General features: G+C 40.3%; 1 long non-coding RNA gene across 1 annotated transcript in view; it reads right to left on the bottom strand.

Moving 5' to 3' along the window:
• Positions 1-603: 603 nt before the first annotated feature.
• LOC139696186 (uncharacterized) overlaps positions 604-17,734 on the bottom strand; it is a 250,936-nt gene continuing 233,805 nt past the window's right edge. The window contains exon 3 of the long non-coding RNA XR_011702593.1: positions 604-700. This is a non-coding gene — a long non-coding RNA (uncharacterized lncRNA). The remainder of the gene's footprint in view (positions 701-17,734) is intronic.

The following is a 17,734-nucleotide window of genomic DNA, read 5'->3' as shown; positions in this document are numbered from 1 at the left end:
TTTATATCAAAATGCACATTCACTATTGCAGTAATCAATATTTTTCTTCAATCTTTAGCTACCTTAAAAATACATTTTATGCTACTACGGAATATTTTTTTGAACAAAATAATGCAGAATGCAAATTAGAATATTAATCAAAGAAGAATATTTTGCGGAATGGAGGCCTCCGATGGCAAAATGCGAGCCATGGATGAGATGTTGATGTTAATCCAATACAATCCTTGACCTGCAGAAATAGTGGATAACGAATGACTGCCTCTTTAGAAAATACAGGTACCTATGCAAAATACATTTGCATATTCCTTACGTCTGTCTGATTTCGCAATTCGTTCTAGGAGTTTACTACTTTTATTTCCACAGCGTGGAAGCGATCGGTAAGCATTGTGGCTTCAGCAAGCCACTCTGCCCTCGAGAGTAAGGGTAAGCCATGGGAGAAGAGGGATCTTGAGGAGATCGGATGAGGAGTTTAGGCTGCACTTATTGGTCTTCAAAGCAGGCCTTTTTATACTCGGTTCAACTACGGTCATGCGAGGAAATGGGTGTCGGGGATTTTACATCCACATACTCTATCGTAGTGGTCACCGACCTTTCAACTCCCGGGGGCGGCATTGGCAATTCAGAAGTCCTCGCTGGCTGCGGGCGAAGTACTTTGCCCTCTTTTTGCAGTAGGCGAGTACGGAGATGCAGGTTGCAAAATCTGTTGGGCATCAAAGAGAAAGTTGGTCAAATATCGCCCTCCTCATTGTGGAGTTAATATGTGTTATTATTAATACATCGCACATACGTCTTGGTGGAAAACTATATATCCGATGAGGATATACAAAGCGTATTAAGAGAAATAAAACAAATCCATTTACTGACTTAATCAGCAATTACACCACCTTACTACATTTATGCTTATCTATTAAGCAAATTATACTGAGCAAATTTATATTCCAGGGACGGTATATCAGGTCGCGGGATATTTAATAAAAGAGAGATCATATCGTTGATGCGATCAATATGCAGCATCAAAATCTAAAATGGATGCTATTAAGATAAAACACTATTCGTACTTCATTAATAAAAGACAAATATCATATGAAATATGTATATTTATAGTTTGTGGTACTCCAATGGAGGCATATATGTTGCCCAAAGGCAAATACAGCCCACAGAGTGTGGATTGAGGCATCATGTTCCAGCTTCCCAAGGAGGTTACTTAACAGGAGCTAAACATTTGGATCAAATTATTGGAATATTAATGCATAAAATATAAGGAGATTTTAACTCATCGTATCCCCTCTCCCTTACTCCACCTACCTTACCCCCTCTTGGAGCCGGACTGTATAAGGTAAAAAAGTTTTATGTATGTTACCTGATTATGATGCCCACCATCGAAACCATTGTCGTGATTCTTAAATATTTATTGTGGAAGAGTAAAGTTTCTTTTTTAACCTCATCAATGATGGATAGATATATAGATAGATAGAGGTCTTTATTTGGACGAAATTGATACCTAATGGTCCCTTCTTCCATTTAACCCATGGGGAATGATTAAGCGATCACCCGACAATTCTTACAACAACTGTTAATGCAGGGTTATATGGTCTCACTTATTACGTTTTGATAATATAGTAATTACTGGATTACTGGAGATAGAAAAGGCATTAAGGGAGATGAAACTGGATAAGGCCGTGGGGGTGGATAATATTCCTGCGGAACTACTAAAAGGTTTAGGAAAATGTGGGAAGAAGAGGTTATATGGGCTGATTCGTAGTATCTATGAGGACGGAATCTGGCCGGAAGACTTAGTGAGATCAGTTTTAGTTCCTATTCGAAAAAAGGTAGAGACTAGATCATGTGAGAACTACAGGACAATAAGTTTGATATCCCACGCAGCTAAATTTGTTCTAAGGATAATCAACAAAAGGATAGAGAGTATGGTAAATCATTACTTAGGGGATGATCAGTTAGGGTTTAGGAAGGAGAGAGGTACGCGTGATGCCATTGCAGTAATTATATCACTAATCGAGAGGAATATAGAACACAACCAGGAGGTATTTGCCTGTTAAGTAGATTTACGTATCTCGGAAGTGTTTTGCATAAACACGATCGAAGTAGTAGGGACGTAAGGAGAGGAATTGCGCTATGCAAAGAGGCTTTAACAAGGAGGAGGGAGTTGATGACAGGGACTTTGAGTAAGGATATTAAGAAAAGACTCGTAAAAACTTTGATATAGAGTGTAGCTATGGCGCGGAAACGTGGTCATTGAAGCAGGAGGATGGGCGTAGATTGGAGGCTTTTGAAATGTGGCTATGGAGGCAGGAAAAGTGGATGAAGGGGGTATTGACCGGCAGTGGGATGCCGAAGACTGTGATAGAAGGGTGAATGTTGGGCAAACGAGGAAAGGGAAGGAACAGGATAGGGATGTTGGATGGGATGAAGGGAGGAAGGAAGTACTCATTGATGAAGAGGGACGTGATGTAGACTAGGTTGCTGGATTGTGTTTTGTTAGGAGTCACAAAATATTTATTTGGTAGTTGTGTCCATTAAAAAACCTACCTAAACCGGTAGATTACCTAATCATAATAATATATTTTTTTAAATATATTTGAATGTACTCTATGTATGAAATATATATATATATTTTCATCTGTATGCATATATATATATATATATATATATATATATATATATATATATATATATATATATATATATATATATATATATATATATATATAGAGGTACATCTTGTACAACACTTTTGTGAAAGTCTCACGGACGTGAATAATAATATGTATGAAGTTAGCGCCAATGGACAAAGGCAAAACACTGAAACACACAAAAAAGAAAATAAACTCACTAGGTTTTGAATTTAGGTGGTCCACGACACCTTCCTCAAGGAAGAGAAGGGCAGAACTGAGGCCGACTCCCTTGATAATTTCCTCTCAAATCTACACTATTCCCTCCTCCAAGTAGGTTATCCTGAATCCCTCCTTAACAAAAGGATCTGAAGGCATGCTTTCACTCCCAAACCTTTCTCTACCGCGGAAACCCCACCCTCTTCCAATTTGCACCAGATACTTTCCTGGCCTAGAATCTCTGCGATTGACCCTGAAAGACCTCTGCCCTAACCTCAAAAACCATAATTCTACCGCCAACCTTTTTCCTAAATGTCCCTCTGTTACTTTCAAACGTCCCGCCAACTTATCAGATCTTCTCAAATCAACCGATCCATTCCTTAAATCCCCGCCCCGACCCAAAATCACTTCCATGCCCTGCAACAAACCTAGATACAAAATGTGTCCTATTTTCAAAACCAGAACCCCATCCCTCTCCCACCAGCTTTTTAACTCTCTCCCACCAATTCCCTACTCCTCAAGTACTTCCAACAATGAAGTTTACTTTCTGAAGTGCCAACTATGCCCTGCCTTTTAAAGTGGACTGTGTACCATACCCCTCAATATTAGAATCAATAACCACCAGGTCTCATCCAAGAATTCTTCCATGATTGGTATGCCCCAAATCCCCAATTTCGGTACTTTGATATGGAGCGCAGCTATGTATAGCGCGGAAACGTGGTCATTGAAGCAGGAGGATAGACGTAGATTGGAGGCTTTTGAAATGTGGGTGTGGAGAAAAATGGAGAAGGTGAAATGGACAGAGAAGAAAACAAATGAGGAAGTATGGTGGGCGAGGACAGGGGTTTGTTGGGATAAATCCTACGGAGGCAGGAAAAGTGGATGAAGGGGGTATTGACCGGCACTGGAATGTTGAAGACTGTGATAGAGAGGAGAATATTGCGCAAACGAGGAAAGGGAAGGAATAGGATAGGGATGTTGGACGGGGTGAAGGGAGGAAGAAGGTACTCAGAGATGAAGAGGGACCTGATGTAGAGTAGAATGCTGGATTTTGTGTTTTGCCAGGTGTCAAAAAATATTTATTTAGTAGCTGCCCATCCAAAAACCTACCTTAACTGGTAAATTACCTAATAATAATAATATTTGTATATGTATACATATGTATACACACACACTCATATATATGTACGTATACATAGAAAGAGAGGGAGAGAGATGTAGTGAAAGCAGAGAAGGAGCAAAATAAAGAAAAGTCCTTGACATTAAAGGTGTACACTGAGAAAGAATATTAATGAGATCAAGAAAAAGGTTAAGAAGACGTAAGGGATACCCAGAGAAGACAATAGGGGTGAAACAAGGGTGAAGTAAGGCGACCTCTGTCACAGCCGTCCATCATGTCACATACTAAGGCAAACATCTTTCAGTAAACATATTCCTAATGATTCTTTAATTTCTTAAATTTAGACCGGGAGATTAGATAGAAATGGATATAATACAAAAGAAAGATTGAACCAAACTGTTAGGGTCATCTCCTTTGTTCTATGACATTTATTTTGTTTTTTACATCGTTAAATGTAGAGTGTACTTTCACTCCACACGCACAGTACACTTGCAAACGGGGTGTGGATAAAAATGAATGAAAGAATGAATTTGTTAGATTGAGAGTAGAGATGATGAAGCGATTTAGTGGGATGAGGGTGGTGTGATAGGGCTGACCCTTCCAGAAGTCAGAAAGGAATAATCCCACCGGAGACATTTTTCACAATCCCAGAAGCCTGTTTCATTTCTTTAATCAGCGGATGAAATATTTTTGCCCTCAAGGTTGCAATTTTTCGCTAATGAGTTTGACGAAGGGAAAGGAAAATAGATGAGAAGCCAGCAAATACGCATGAGGAATCCTAAGAACATTTCCGCTTGACATGTCGGATGCTTGTCAAGTTCTCCGGAAACGCAACGTTAACCAATCTCTCTTAAGTAATTTAAAAGGATAAATTATCCTTCCCAGTCACAACTGGGCTCACACGGAATTGAAGATGAAATAACAGGTCAAATTTCATATAATTTGTGAAAGTATCAAATTCAAATTTACCATATTTACCTTTATAGAACAAACACGTGAAAACTGGGTCAACACTGGTATTATCCGTCTTGAGTGTACGCGAAAAACAGTACTTTGAATATATGCAATGGAGAACATGTGGTTATTAATGAGTAATGAATAAAAGGTCCTTGTAACATCTCATCAACCGGGAAATTTAGTCATGTATTGTCATAGTACAGTGCATAACCACCACATTATTCACAGAGTTTTATCATGAAACATATACCAGTAAAACATTTCATTCTCTTCTCATCAACTGTGGAGAATATTTACAAAACTAAACTCCAAATTAAGGGTTTTGTAAAAAATATGGCTAACTATCAACAGTTTAAATTTCAGTAAAAGTTGTAGTACCCAGCTGCATATTCAATATTATGTGCTTTTGGGTGGTATGGAGCAACTTCAATGCATTATATTTATTGCCGTATCAATTGGAAAATTTACTAAAATGAAGTGGAAGTGGTTGTAGTTTGGGATTGGATGAGTTGGGTTGGAATGGGTCGGATCAAATTGAGTTTGGGTTGGGCTGGTCAAAATGAGTTGACATTCATTAACGCTGGCATAAAGCTACGCTAATTGTACCTAGAGCATAGGATATGAATTAATATTTAATTAATTAACATTTAAATTCCGTTTCTGTGACACACAACCACTTGCCGTTTCTGTGACATACGTCAACCACTTGCTAAAATGCAATAAAATGAGTTAGTTTACTGTTCAAAAATTTATTTTTTTGAATGATAAATGATAATAACGTTATTCTCTAAAGGGGGTCGACTAAAAAAAGGAGTTTGTTTGATGACATAATGTAAAGATGAGCGGTAATAACCTCTTACAGTAATTTAATGTTATTCAAGATACCTTCAGGAAAGGTTTATCTTTATGATTGACCATTGCACAGTGTACTTGTGCATTCCGTCATCATCATTCTCCAACAAATACAATCGTCAAAACAATGTTAACTGTTAATTGTGATGTAGGAACCGAATCTGTTTCGAATCCAAACATATTGTACGCCGCATTAAAAATATTACTTAGTCTTTCAGAATAAATTGAGTCATCACTGATCTCTTATTTAGAAAATAGTTTCCTCTTTAAGACCGCGTGTGTATTGTAGACAAATGGTACTTACATAGGACAGACATTGATTGGTAAGGTGTGGAGTTTACTGGATTCACGTCTACATCCAACCCGCCTCTAAATCGAGTTGGACCGTCTCTGTGTGTAACCCCGTGCTCCGAGGCCATAATCCTGGTATCTCTTTGGGATTTACAACACCAGAGCACCTCTGCCCGAGCTCGGAATAAAATAACGCAAACCGCCTCGCATCAATAGCTGTGGGTCGACAAAGCTCGCTTGCTTGCTGCTGCCGGTATACATGTATGGAGTTATTTTGCGTCACTGAAGAGGCGTGCTTTTCTTTCGCGAGGTGTCCCCGCCGACAATCGAATAATCTGTCAATCGCTGGATGCAGACGGTTCGAGCGAGCATCGTTATCTATTTATACCTTTGTGCTAGTGACAACCACGGCGGCGACATTTCACAGACTGATCCCCGGTGAGAAGAGTACGAGGGACGGCCGCCTGTTGGAACTAATTTGGCGGATCAGCTTCCGCCTTTGAGTCCAACCACGGCGCCAAACATATATCCATTTGATAAAACCGCGGACGGACGAAAACTGTACTCTCTGAGGGAAAACGGAAATAGTATTTGCAGGAGAAATCGTGATCAGAATATATTCCGCGGTTTCATATTCGCAAAGAATGAACTTATTGTTACCAAAAGTTAATATCGTTTAAGTTTGATATTAAAAAAACTTGTTTTCAGTCAAAATATTTTTCTTGAAATGTTTCCATTTCCATTATAATCTTCTCAGCCGAAGTGATAATTTTTCTTACCTGCATAAAATTATTAAATGTGTGTACAATAATACTTGTACCACGCAACATTCTAGAAGGACTTGAAGCTGTATTAATCAAAAATGGAGCCCAAATTACCAGTTTTTTAGGACCATAATGCCGTAGTCAACTCAAATGGACCTCTAGTTTGTCACAAATTCACGAATAAATATGCATGTTTGAACTATCTCGCGAGTTTGTCATGTCTCTACAAAAACAAATGTATTGCACTAGTCTTTTCATCTCCTCTCTTCTTTCGTTTTCTACAAAGAAATCACTTGTTTGCATTGTGTAAATCAGAATAATATCAGTATCAGTTGCACTGCACACTTCTTAGTCCCACTAAGCATGGTATTACCTACCGAGACACCGCATATTTTAGTTTATATCACAATTTTTGGCTCCGCATACATTACTTTTCCTTCCTTCGAAATTTCCTAATCTTTTCAATCGTCTACCTCGTCAGCCCAAAACTCTCTCCTCTCAACCTTCACCTTTCTATTGCCCCTCGATATCACCTGCATCCACCTTCCCAACTTTTATGAATATGTTTAGTAAAGTAAAATTAAGAAGATATGAAATATACTACTTTCTCAACCTAAGATACACTGTATTTCGCATAGTTATTACCATCCACAGGGCTAAAATATATGTCTAATAAATATCTGGATTAATAGTTCTTTCTAACAGGATGACTGTGATTCGATTAATCATTAATTGTTGAGCCATCAAACTGAGCTATTAAGCGAGCTATCATATGGTCGATATGCATTGAAATGTTTTCATCGAGTTAATTATGCATTTCTAATATAATATCATCGAGAAAGTACATGTTGGCGGCCGAAAAAAAGACATTATAGCAAGCATTCAGTGGATGGCTACGGTCATGATTCCCTTCGGCGTTTTATTACATCACGAGGCCAAAATGACGACGACCTTCGAACGAAGAGAAGAATTTTTCATTTCTTTCCCATTGCGATTGCCTGCAGCGCTCGGCGAAATTACTCCGCCTAGGGCACTATTAGAAACGGTCAGGTTTATGGTTTCAAGAGCAAGTCGCGAAAACGCTTAGTAAACATTTCGCGTTCCTCTACACCCACACAGCACTCTCACAATCCCCTTGGGTGAGGAACAAGAAAGGTCAAGGTCGAGGGTGAGCGGTCATTTTCTATCTTCATTACTCGTTTTATCACGGCTTCAGCATGTATGATTGTAAACAAGCCGGAATGTCCGGTGGGTAATCTCGACTCACGAGATAGACAACTTCATTCGCCTGAAGATATTCCACGCATCCAAGCGAGATGAATGTCACCCGTATCCGAGGCATGAACCACCATCTTGATGTTCCTTGCTACACATAATCACGTAAGCGTATGTTCCTATTTTCCACCACCCAGGGAAGAAATATAATGTCAATCCTTTGGAGACGATTGCATCTTTCCCGTTCATACAACCTCAATATAAAAAGAAATTAAACTGCGAGTTGGTTTTTCGAGCTTCCAGGGTATTCCCATTCGGAATGATGGATTACAATTTGTTTTCTGTTTCCTTTCACTCTCTCTTCTATCCGTCACTTCATTTGCGTGAGTGAGGGATTTATCGATCTTTTTGACACATAGTGTCGACGTCGACCACAACTTGGTCGGCTTACCCGAATCCTGAAGTCTCGAGGAAAAAAGTATCAGACTCCATGCCCACAGCCTCTGGCCAAGGATTAATAAGCCCGTTGCGTTGCTGTAGGAGGGCTCAATTTCAAATGGCGCCATTCGTAATTATGCTATGTTTTGGTTTCGGTGAAACTCGATGGTACATCGCCTTCCAACCTCCCGGGTGACTTCCACCTCCCGCCGTTCGAATGTCATTAGTTATATACTCTAAGGTTTTAGGATTCAATCGTAGATATATTTGATATTCGTATTAAAAGATGTTTTGTAAATCTCCACATACTTCAGTCTGAGCTCTGTTCATGGTAAAGTACAAAAAAATCTTTCAATATGGTAATTAGTTGTATGTGTGTATATATATATATATATATATATATATATATATATATATATATATATAAATATGTATACACATACAGGGTTAGTCCGGAAAATAAGTGTACTGATTTTTTCCCGCCGCTCCAGGCGCGCCCAGCACAGCTCTGACGGGCTGCGATTGGAGGGGGGTATGTTGGCAAGCGACGCTGAAAAAGGCAGTCGGTTCTGAGCTGTGGTGTAGTGAGGAGCTCTGTTAACGCGAACCTCCACGCTCGACCCACGTCACGGAACGCGATACCGAAGTTTTTGGAGCAGCGTTATTCCATCAAATTTGCGGTAAAGCTTGGAAAATCGTCTACCGAAACTGTCGGTATGATTAACCAGGCTTACGGGGGAGTCAGCCATGTCCAGAAACATTATCTTTCGGTGGCACAAGATGTTCGTTGAGGGCAGAGAAGAGGTCGACGACGAACCACGGCCTGGACGCCCATCAACGACACTCACCGACGAAAATGTGCGAAAAGTTCGCGATGTACTGAACTCTAATCGTCGTCTTAGTGTTCGGATGATAGCAGAGCAGTGTAATGTGCCAAAAACAATAGTGCACGAGATTATTAGGGAGCAATTACAGATGCGAAAAATTTGTGCAAAGTTGGTGCCGAAAGTGCTCAGTGATGATCAAAGACTCAATCGTTTGGAAATCGCGACACAACTTGCGGATCACTGCAAAAATGATCCACATTTTTTAGAGAACATTGTTTCGGGTGACGAGACGTGGATCTTTGAGTACGACCCGGAGTCGAAGAGACAAAGTGCGGAGTGGCACACCCCATCATCACCCCGTCAAAAGAAAGCTCGCATGAGCAAATCTCGGATCAAGGCGATGCTCATTGTCTTTTTTGACAAAAGGGGAGTCGTCCACTACGAATTTGTACCTGAACGACAAACTGTAAATGCTGCATTTTACGTCCAAGTGCTCGACAGGCTTCGAAAACGAGTCGCCCGCGTCCGGCCAGCGATCATAAATATCTGGTGGCTGCATCACGACAATGCGCCGTCTAACACCGCGCTTGTCGTGTCGGACTTCTTGGCCAAGCACGGCGTGGCAACGCTGCCGCACCCGCCCTACAGCCCGGACTTGGCACCACCGGACTTCTTTCTGTTCCCGAAGATAAAGAGGAGTTTGAAAGGAACGCGATACGGGACTTTGGACGCCGTCAAAGAGGCCGTGACAACGTGTCTTCGAGAGGTTCCCGATGATGCCTTCGGGGGAGCGTTCCAGGAATGGGAACGCCGCTGGAACAAGTGTATCGACTCACAAGGGTCCTATTTTGAGGAATATTAGCTTAAGATATGTAAAAGTGTAATAAATTTTTTTTCCTGAGCTCAGTACACTTATTTTACGGACGAACCCTATATTAGTACAAGGTAGAAACAGTATCGTACAGGGGTAGAGCGTTCGAATACCAACCAGACGGCCCAGGTTCGATTCCCAGGCAAGCACACGAATTCATATATATATATATATATATATATATATATATATACTCATATATACAGAAACAGATATAAGGAAAAGGGATAGGAACACATATAAAGGACGAACACAATAGAGGTGGGGAAGGCGGAATCGAACGGATCACAAGAGTAAAAATATTTCCTCAACCGGGACTCGAACACCGGATCTTTCCACTTGCCGGGCGGATGCTCTTAACCACTTGAGCTATCGAGGATAGTCAATTTACCCTGAGATCCGTGGGTCTAATATGTCGCCAAGCGCCCCGATTCTTTCAGCCAAGAGATGGCGTCAGGGGGCAGTTTCACCCACCAAAGGAGAAATAGACAATACACAAGGAAAGGAAAGGACAGTGGGTTAGAATTCATACAACATCATACAGGAAAGGAACAGTGCGTTTCGTGGCACGCATAGCCAGAAGAAAGAGATGAGCCACATTGGCCAAATACACATTCAAACACGAAATCCCGCCAAACGGCGAATAAATACTCATATATACAGAAACAGATATAAGGAAAAGGGATAGGAACACATATAAAGGACGAACACAATAGAGGTGGGGAAGGCGGAATCGAACGGATCACAAGAGTAAAAAAATTTCCTCAACCGGGACTCGAACACCGGATCTTTCCACTTGCCGGGCGGATGCTCTTAACCACTTGAGCTATCGAGGATAGTCAATTTACCCTGAGATCCGTGGGTCTAATATGTCGCCAAGCGCCCCGATTCTTTCAGCCAAGAGATGGCGTCAGGGGGCAGTTTCACCCACCAAAGGAGAAATAGACAATACACAAGGAAAGGAAAGGACAGTGGGTTAGAATTCATACAACATCATACAGGAAAGGAACAGTGCGTTTCGTGGCACGCATAGCCAGAAGAAAGAGATGAGCCACATTGGCCAAATACACATTCAAACACGAAATCCCGCCAAACGGCGAATAAATACTCATATATACAGAAACAGATATAAGGAAAAGGGATAGGAACACATATAAAGGACGAACACAATAGAGGTGGGGAAGGCGGAATCGAACGGATCACAAGAGTAAAAATATTTCCTCAACCGGGACTCGAACACCGGATCTTTCCACTTGCCGGGCGGATGCTCTTAACCACTTGAGCTATCGAGCTATGCGTGCCACGAAACGCACTGTTCCTTTCCTGTATGATGTTGTATGAATTCTAACCCACTGTCCTTTCCTTTCCTTGTGTATTGTCTATTTCTCCTTTGGTGGGTGAAACTGCCCCCTGACGCCATCTCTTGGCTGAAAGAATCGGGGCGCTTGGCGACATATTAGACCCACGGATCTCAGGGTAAATTGACTATCCTCGATAGCTCAAGTGGTTAAGAGCATCCGCCCGGCAAGTGGAAAGATCCGGTGTTCGAGTCCCGGTTGAGGAAATATTTTTACTCTTGTGATCCGTTCGATTCCGCCTTCCCCACCTCTATTGTGTTCGTCCTTTATATGTGTTCCTACCCCTTTTCCTTATATCTGTTTCTGTATATATGAGTATTTATTCGCCGTTTGGCGGGATTTCGTGTTTGAATGTGTATTTGGCCAATGTGGCTCATCTCTTTCTTCTGGCTATGCGTGCCACGAAACGCACTGTTCCTTTCCTGTATGATGTTGTATGAATTCTAACCCACTGTCCTTTCCTTTCCTTGTGTATTGTCTATTTCTCCTTTGGTGGGTGAAACTGCCCCCTGACGCCATCTCTTGGCTGAAAGAATCGGGGCGCTTGGCGACATATTAGACCCACGGATCTCAGGGTAAATTGACTATCCTCGATAGCTCAAGTGGTTAAGAGCATCCGCCCGGCAAGTGGAAAGATCCGGTGTTCGAGTCCCGGTTGAGGAAATATTTTTACTCTTGTGATCCGTTCGATTCCGCCTTCCCCACCTCTATTGTGTTCGTCCTTTATATGTGTTCCTATCCCTTTTCCTTATATCTGTTTCTGTATATATGAGTATTTATTCGCCGTTTGGCGGGATTTCGTGTTTGAATGTGTATTTGGCCAATGTGGCTCATCTCTTTCTTCTGGCTATGCGTGCCACGAAACGCACTGTTCCTTTCCTGTATGATGTTGTATGAATTCTAACCCACTGTCCTTTCCTTTCCTTGTGTATTGTCTATTTCTCCTTTGGTGGGTGAAACTGCCCCCTGACGCCATCTCTTGGCTGAAAGAATCGGGGCGCTTGGCGACATATTAGACCCACGGATCTCAGGGTAAATTGACTATCCTCGATAGCTCAAGTGGTTAAGAGCATCCGCCCGGCAAGTTGAAAGATCCGGTGTTCGAGTCCCGGTTGAGGAAATATTTTTACTCTTGTGATCCGTTCGATTCCGCCTTCCCCACCTCTATTGTGTTCGTCCTTTATATGTGTTCCTACCCCTTTTCCTTATATCTGTTTCTGTATATATGAGTATTTATTCGCCGTTTGGCGGGATTTCGTGTTTGAATGTGTATTTGGCCAATGTGGCTCATCTCTTTCTTCTGGCTATGCGTGCCACGAAACGCACTGTTCCTTTCCTGTATGATGTTGTATGAATTCTAACCCACTGTCCTTTCCTTTCCTTGTGTATTGTCTATTTCTCCTTTGGTGGGTGAAACTGCCCCCTGACGCCATCTCTTGGCTGAAAGAATCGGGGCGCTTGGCGACATATTAGACCCACGGATCTCAGGGTAAATTGACTATCCTCGATAGCTCAAGTGGTTAAGAGCATCCGCCCGGCAAGTGGAAAGATCCGGTGTTCGAGTCCCGGTTGAGGAAATATTTTTACTCTTGTGATCCGTTCGATTCCGCCTTCCCCACCTCTATTGTGTTCGTCCTTTATATGTGTTCCTATCCCTTTTCCTTATATCTGTTTCTGTATATATGAGTATTTATTCGCCGTTTGGCGGGATTTCGTGTTTGAATGTGTATTTGGCCAATGTGGCTCATCTCTTTCTTCTGGCTATGCGTGCCACGAAACGCACTGTTCCTTTCCTGTATGATGTTGTATGAATTCTAACCCACTGTCCTTTCCTTTCCTTGTGTATTGTCTATTTCTCCTTTGGTGGGTGAAACTGCCCCCTGACGCCATCTCTTGGCTGAAAGAATCGGGGCGCTTGGCGACATATTAGACCCACGGATCTCAGGGTAAATTGACTATCCTCGATAGCTCAAGTGGTTAAGAGCATCCGCCCGGCAAGTGGAAAGATCCGGTGTTCGAGTCCCGGTTGAGGAAATTTTTTTACTCTTGTGATCCGTTCGATTCCGCCTTCCCCACCTCTATTGTGTTCGTCCTTTATATGTGTTCCTATCCCTTTTCCTTATATCTGTTTCTGTATATATGAGTATTTATTCGCCGTTTGGCGGGATTTCGTGTTTGAATGTGTATTTGGCCAATGTGGCTCATCTCTTTCTTCTGGCTATGCGTGCCACGAAACGCACTGTTCCTTTCCTGTATGATGTTGTATGAATTCTAACCCACTGTCCTTTCCTTTCCTTGTGTATTGTCTATTTCTCCTTTGGTGGGTGAAACTGCCCCCTGACGCCATCTCTTGGCTGAAAGAATCGGGGCGCTTGGCGACATATTAGACCCACGGATCTCAGGGTAAATTGACTATCCTCGATAGCTCAAGTGGTTAAGAGCATCCGCCCGGCAAGTGGAAAGATCCGGTGTTCGAGTCCCGGTTGAGGAAATATTTTTACTCTTGTGATCCGTTCGATTCCGCCTTCCCCACCTCTATTGTGTTCGTCCTTTATATGTGTTCCTATTCCTTTTCCTTATATCTGTTTCTGTATATATGAGTATTTATTCGCCGTTTGGCGGGATTTCGTGTTTGAATGTATATATATATATATATATATATATATATATATATATATATATATATATATATATATATATATATATATATATTATAGGTGTATATTTAACTAAGGACTTAGGGTGGGGGCTAAATGTGGAGTGCATCTATAAGAAAGCTTTCAAAACTCTTCATTGGGTAATGAGAAACCTCAAAGGGAGCGTTAGAGCAACCAAGGAGAAGGCTTATCAGACCCTAGTAAGGCCAATTTTAGAGTACGCTTCTCTTGTATGGGACCCTCATGAAGAAGGTCATATTAAAAAACTGGAAAAGGTGCAAAGAAAAGCTGCCCGATATGTACTGGGGAAGCATGGGAGGATGGAGATTGTGTCTGACAAGCTAGAAACGCTGGGCTGGGAACCTCTAGAATCTAGAAGAAAAGTAAGCAGACTTTGTGGAATGTTCCGAATTTTGAAGGGGGAGAAAGCTTGGGCAGATCTCAGGAAAGAGGCGGGGAACCCAAATTTTATAGGCAGAAATGATCACAAATTTAAGATAAAATGCCGGGCACAGAGAACAAATAAAAAAAAATTTTCTTTTCTAAATAGAACAATTGTTGAGTGGAACACTTTACCTGCAAAAATATTCGAGCCCTTTCCTAACAGAGTGTATTCTTTTAAGAATAGATATAAGGCATATATGTAATAATTTGATTGATGTGTGGTGTATGGTATTATATGTAATAGCTTAATTTTTTTTTAATTTATCTTTTTTTTTCTTGCTGATAAATGGTTGTAAATGGGATGGGGATTCACTTGTTTTGTTAAAGATATTTGTGTTTTGAAGTCTAGTTTTATGTATTATCTTTTGCAATTATTTGGGACTTGTGTGCCACCTGACAATGTCTATCAGCACATGTGTATTTTTAGTAATAATAAAATATATATTATATATATATTAATATATATATATATATATTATATATATATTAATATGAATAGCCTTCTTTACTCAAACAAAATTTTCACATTATTCTATTTCGTCTATAATTTGCTATATTACAGTGTCATTGAATTTTATAATTCTTCTTTTAATATCAGAGAAAAATTGCAAGTGAACGAATTACGATTGAACAAATGAAAATATTAAGCGCTAGGTTGGGTTACATTTATCACCGTACCTATTTTTTATGGGACCTCCGGTGCAACAGTAATATCCTAGATATGTGCAATTTTTTTCCATACTGATGCTATCTGCAATTAATTACGTTCTACCATTGTATATATAATGTGCAGTTCTTTTACAGCAACAATCGAAGTCACACGTAACGAGCAATCCTCTTCATTGAAATTCTACTTTCACCTGAGAAAATTGCTAGACCATAATGCTGTAGAAGACTAATGTAGAATCTTTTCAGACCTAAAATAGAGCAAGAAGATGGTTTTAAGTGTTGAAAGGGAGACAATTAATTGAAATGGAAGGCGGACCCGAAGCTCTACTCCGACGGAAGTAAAGATTAACACCTCACCTACCATTGCGAGAGAATCAATGAAGAACGTTAAAAACACAATCAGAAATACTGATACTTACATAAGGTACTACTCACATGTCGGTTACAGTAATGTTGCACATGAGGCGTGTATATGTGGAAACGTTTTCGGAGATTGCTCATCCGAGACAACAGAACGTCCACACGCGGGTTTGGTTGAAAGTTGAAGTTGATGTCAATGGAAGATATGGAATTCCCTTCAAAGGTTAGCACTTCAAGTGAAACCTTCTGCTGGCTGCATCTTTTCAATCCAGCCAGCAAAGATCTACGTGGAAAGATATGACAGTACCAACACCAAAAAACGCCAGAGTTGGGAAAACGTTTGTAAAAGTTATGACCATATCATTTGTTCAAAATTCAGGGAATGGGTTATCAGCATCAGAACACACCTACACACACATGTACAGGGAGGATATCTTAGTTAAGCTGAAATCTAAGCAAGGTCACATCAATGTTAAAAGGTAATATTTGAAAGCCACAGGCTGGATGCCACACCACGAAAATTCATGGCCACACATCCCAAGTTCTCCAAAGAATAACCCGGGAAAATCAACTTGAAGTTTGTTTCTCACCTCCCCTATGGTCCGGCTCAAGCCCCATGAAATATTTTCCGTTCTTCAATGTAATAAAATACTGTGAAAAGCGCTACAAATAATCAGAAAGATTGGTGAAGGTAGATGAAACAATTTTGAATGGCCAATGAAATATTGGATTCCAACATTTGTTATAAGATTGTGAAAAGGTGGGACACATGCATTGCATTCAATGGGGACTTCTTTGAGAGGTTAATCAAAATTTGGAGAAAGGGTGGAAAAATGTTTAAAAAAATAGTATAATCCTTTACCGCTTTTATTGATTTTCGACCACTTTTTCCTAAATTAAATTCATCTATCTTCAGATGAGATCGGAATGCTATTAAAATTCTCAAAGCTTGATTGACCTGAAAAAATTTAAATTGAATCAATACAATCACATGTAGAGTGATTTTTGTTTCATTAATTGAATAACCTGCCAGGATTATATTTAGTCATTGCTCTTACGCAGCGATTCAGCTGAGATGCTTTGCGTAGATTCAGCCTTGTCTCTCGTGATTTATTGATTTCCAAATCATGTGGTTGTCGTTTCTTAAGGTGTGATTGTACGTTCAGCGTAACGTTCAAGCACGAGACAAGTTTGGAGCCTCCTATAAAGGCGAAAATGCAAGTCAATAAACTAAACAACATTTTCAAAAATTCCGAGCGATTTGATTAGTTTATTCGCTTTAAAAGACCCGAATTTAAAGGGATATCTTGATCATTATACGTGGAAATTTCTTAAAATTACGGCTATTGTCACACCATGTCATTTGTCAAAAGTCAATCAAAAATTTTAGAAAAAAGAGAAGAAATATTCAATACAAAGTAATTGGCACAAGAGAAGACAAATACCGCAAAGCAATTTGGATAAGTAATTTAGCGTAACTATTACTTATCAATGCAAAATTTGGAGGAGGAAATTCGGCGGTCCAATTCAACTAAATCGCTGAGTCTGAAGCTGTTTCACACATGCTTTGAGAAAGTGTAACGATATGAGAGATAAATTTAGGTGATTGATGCAAAAATAAGTACTTTGGAGACTGAGGGTAGTTTTTACAGTGATTGAAGGTCTTAAAAAATTTTTCAATGACTTTGTTACCAGATAAATTGTTGTATGTACAATGAAGAAATTATGAAATAATACGCGAAAATACCAACAGTCTCATCTATATTAAGAAAGCAGCCCATGGAAGTAATTCACTCTGGAATCACTATCTTGTTTCAAGACAATCTATTTCAGCTTAAAACACAAGGATATTTCTTTCTTCACCCAGACTTTGCTCCTTTCTTCCTCGAGTTTCTTTTCTTCTCTGCTTATTATACTTATATATTCATCTCCGCGTCCACATCTAAAAAATCTATCCTCTAGCCTCAACGACTAAGTTTCCGCGCCGCAAAAAAACTACGCATTATATTAAATTTTTCAGTTACCATTCCTTATCTTCCTTACTAAAGATCCTTATCAACAA

Source organism: Hetaerina americana, unplaced genomic scaffold (assembly GCF_022747635.1).
Source record: "Hetaerina americana unplaced genomic scaffold, ioHetAmer1.1.p SCAF_7, whole genome shotgun sequence".
Lineage (NCBI taxonomy): Eukaryota > Metazoa > Arthropoda > Insecta > Odonata > Calopterygidae > Hetaerina > Hetaerina americana.
This window is presented reverse-complemented; position numbering and strand designations above follow the sequence as displayed.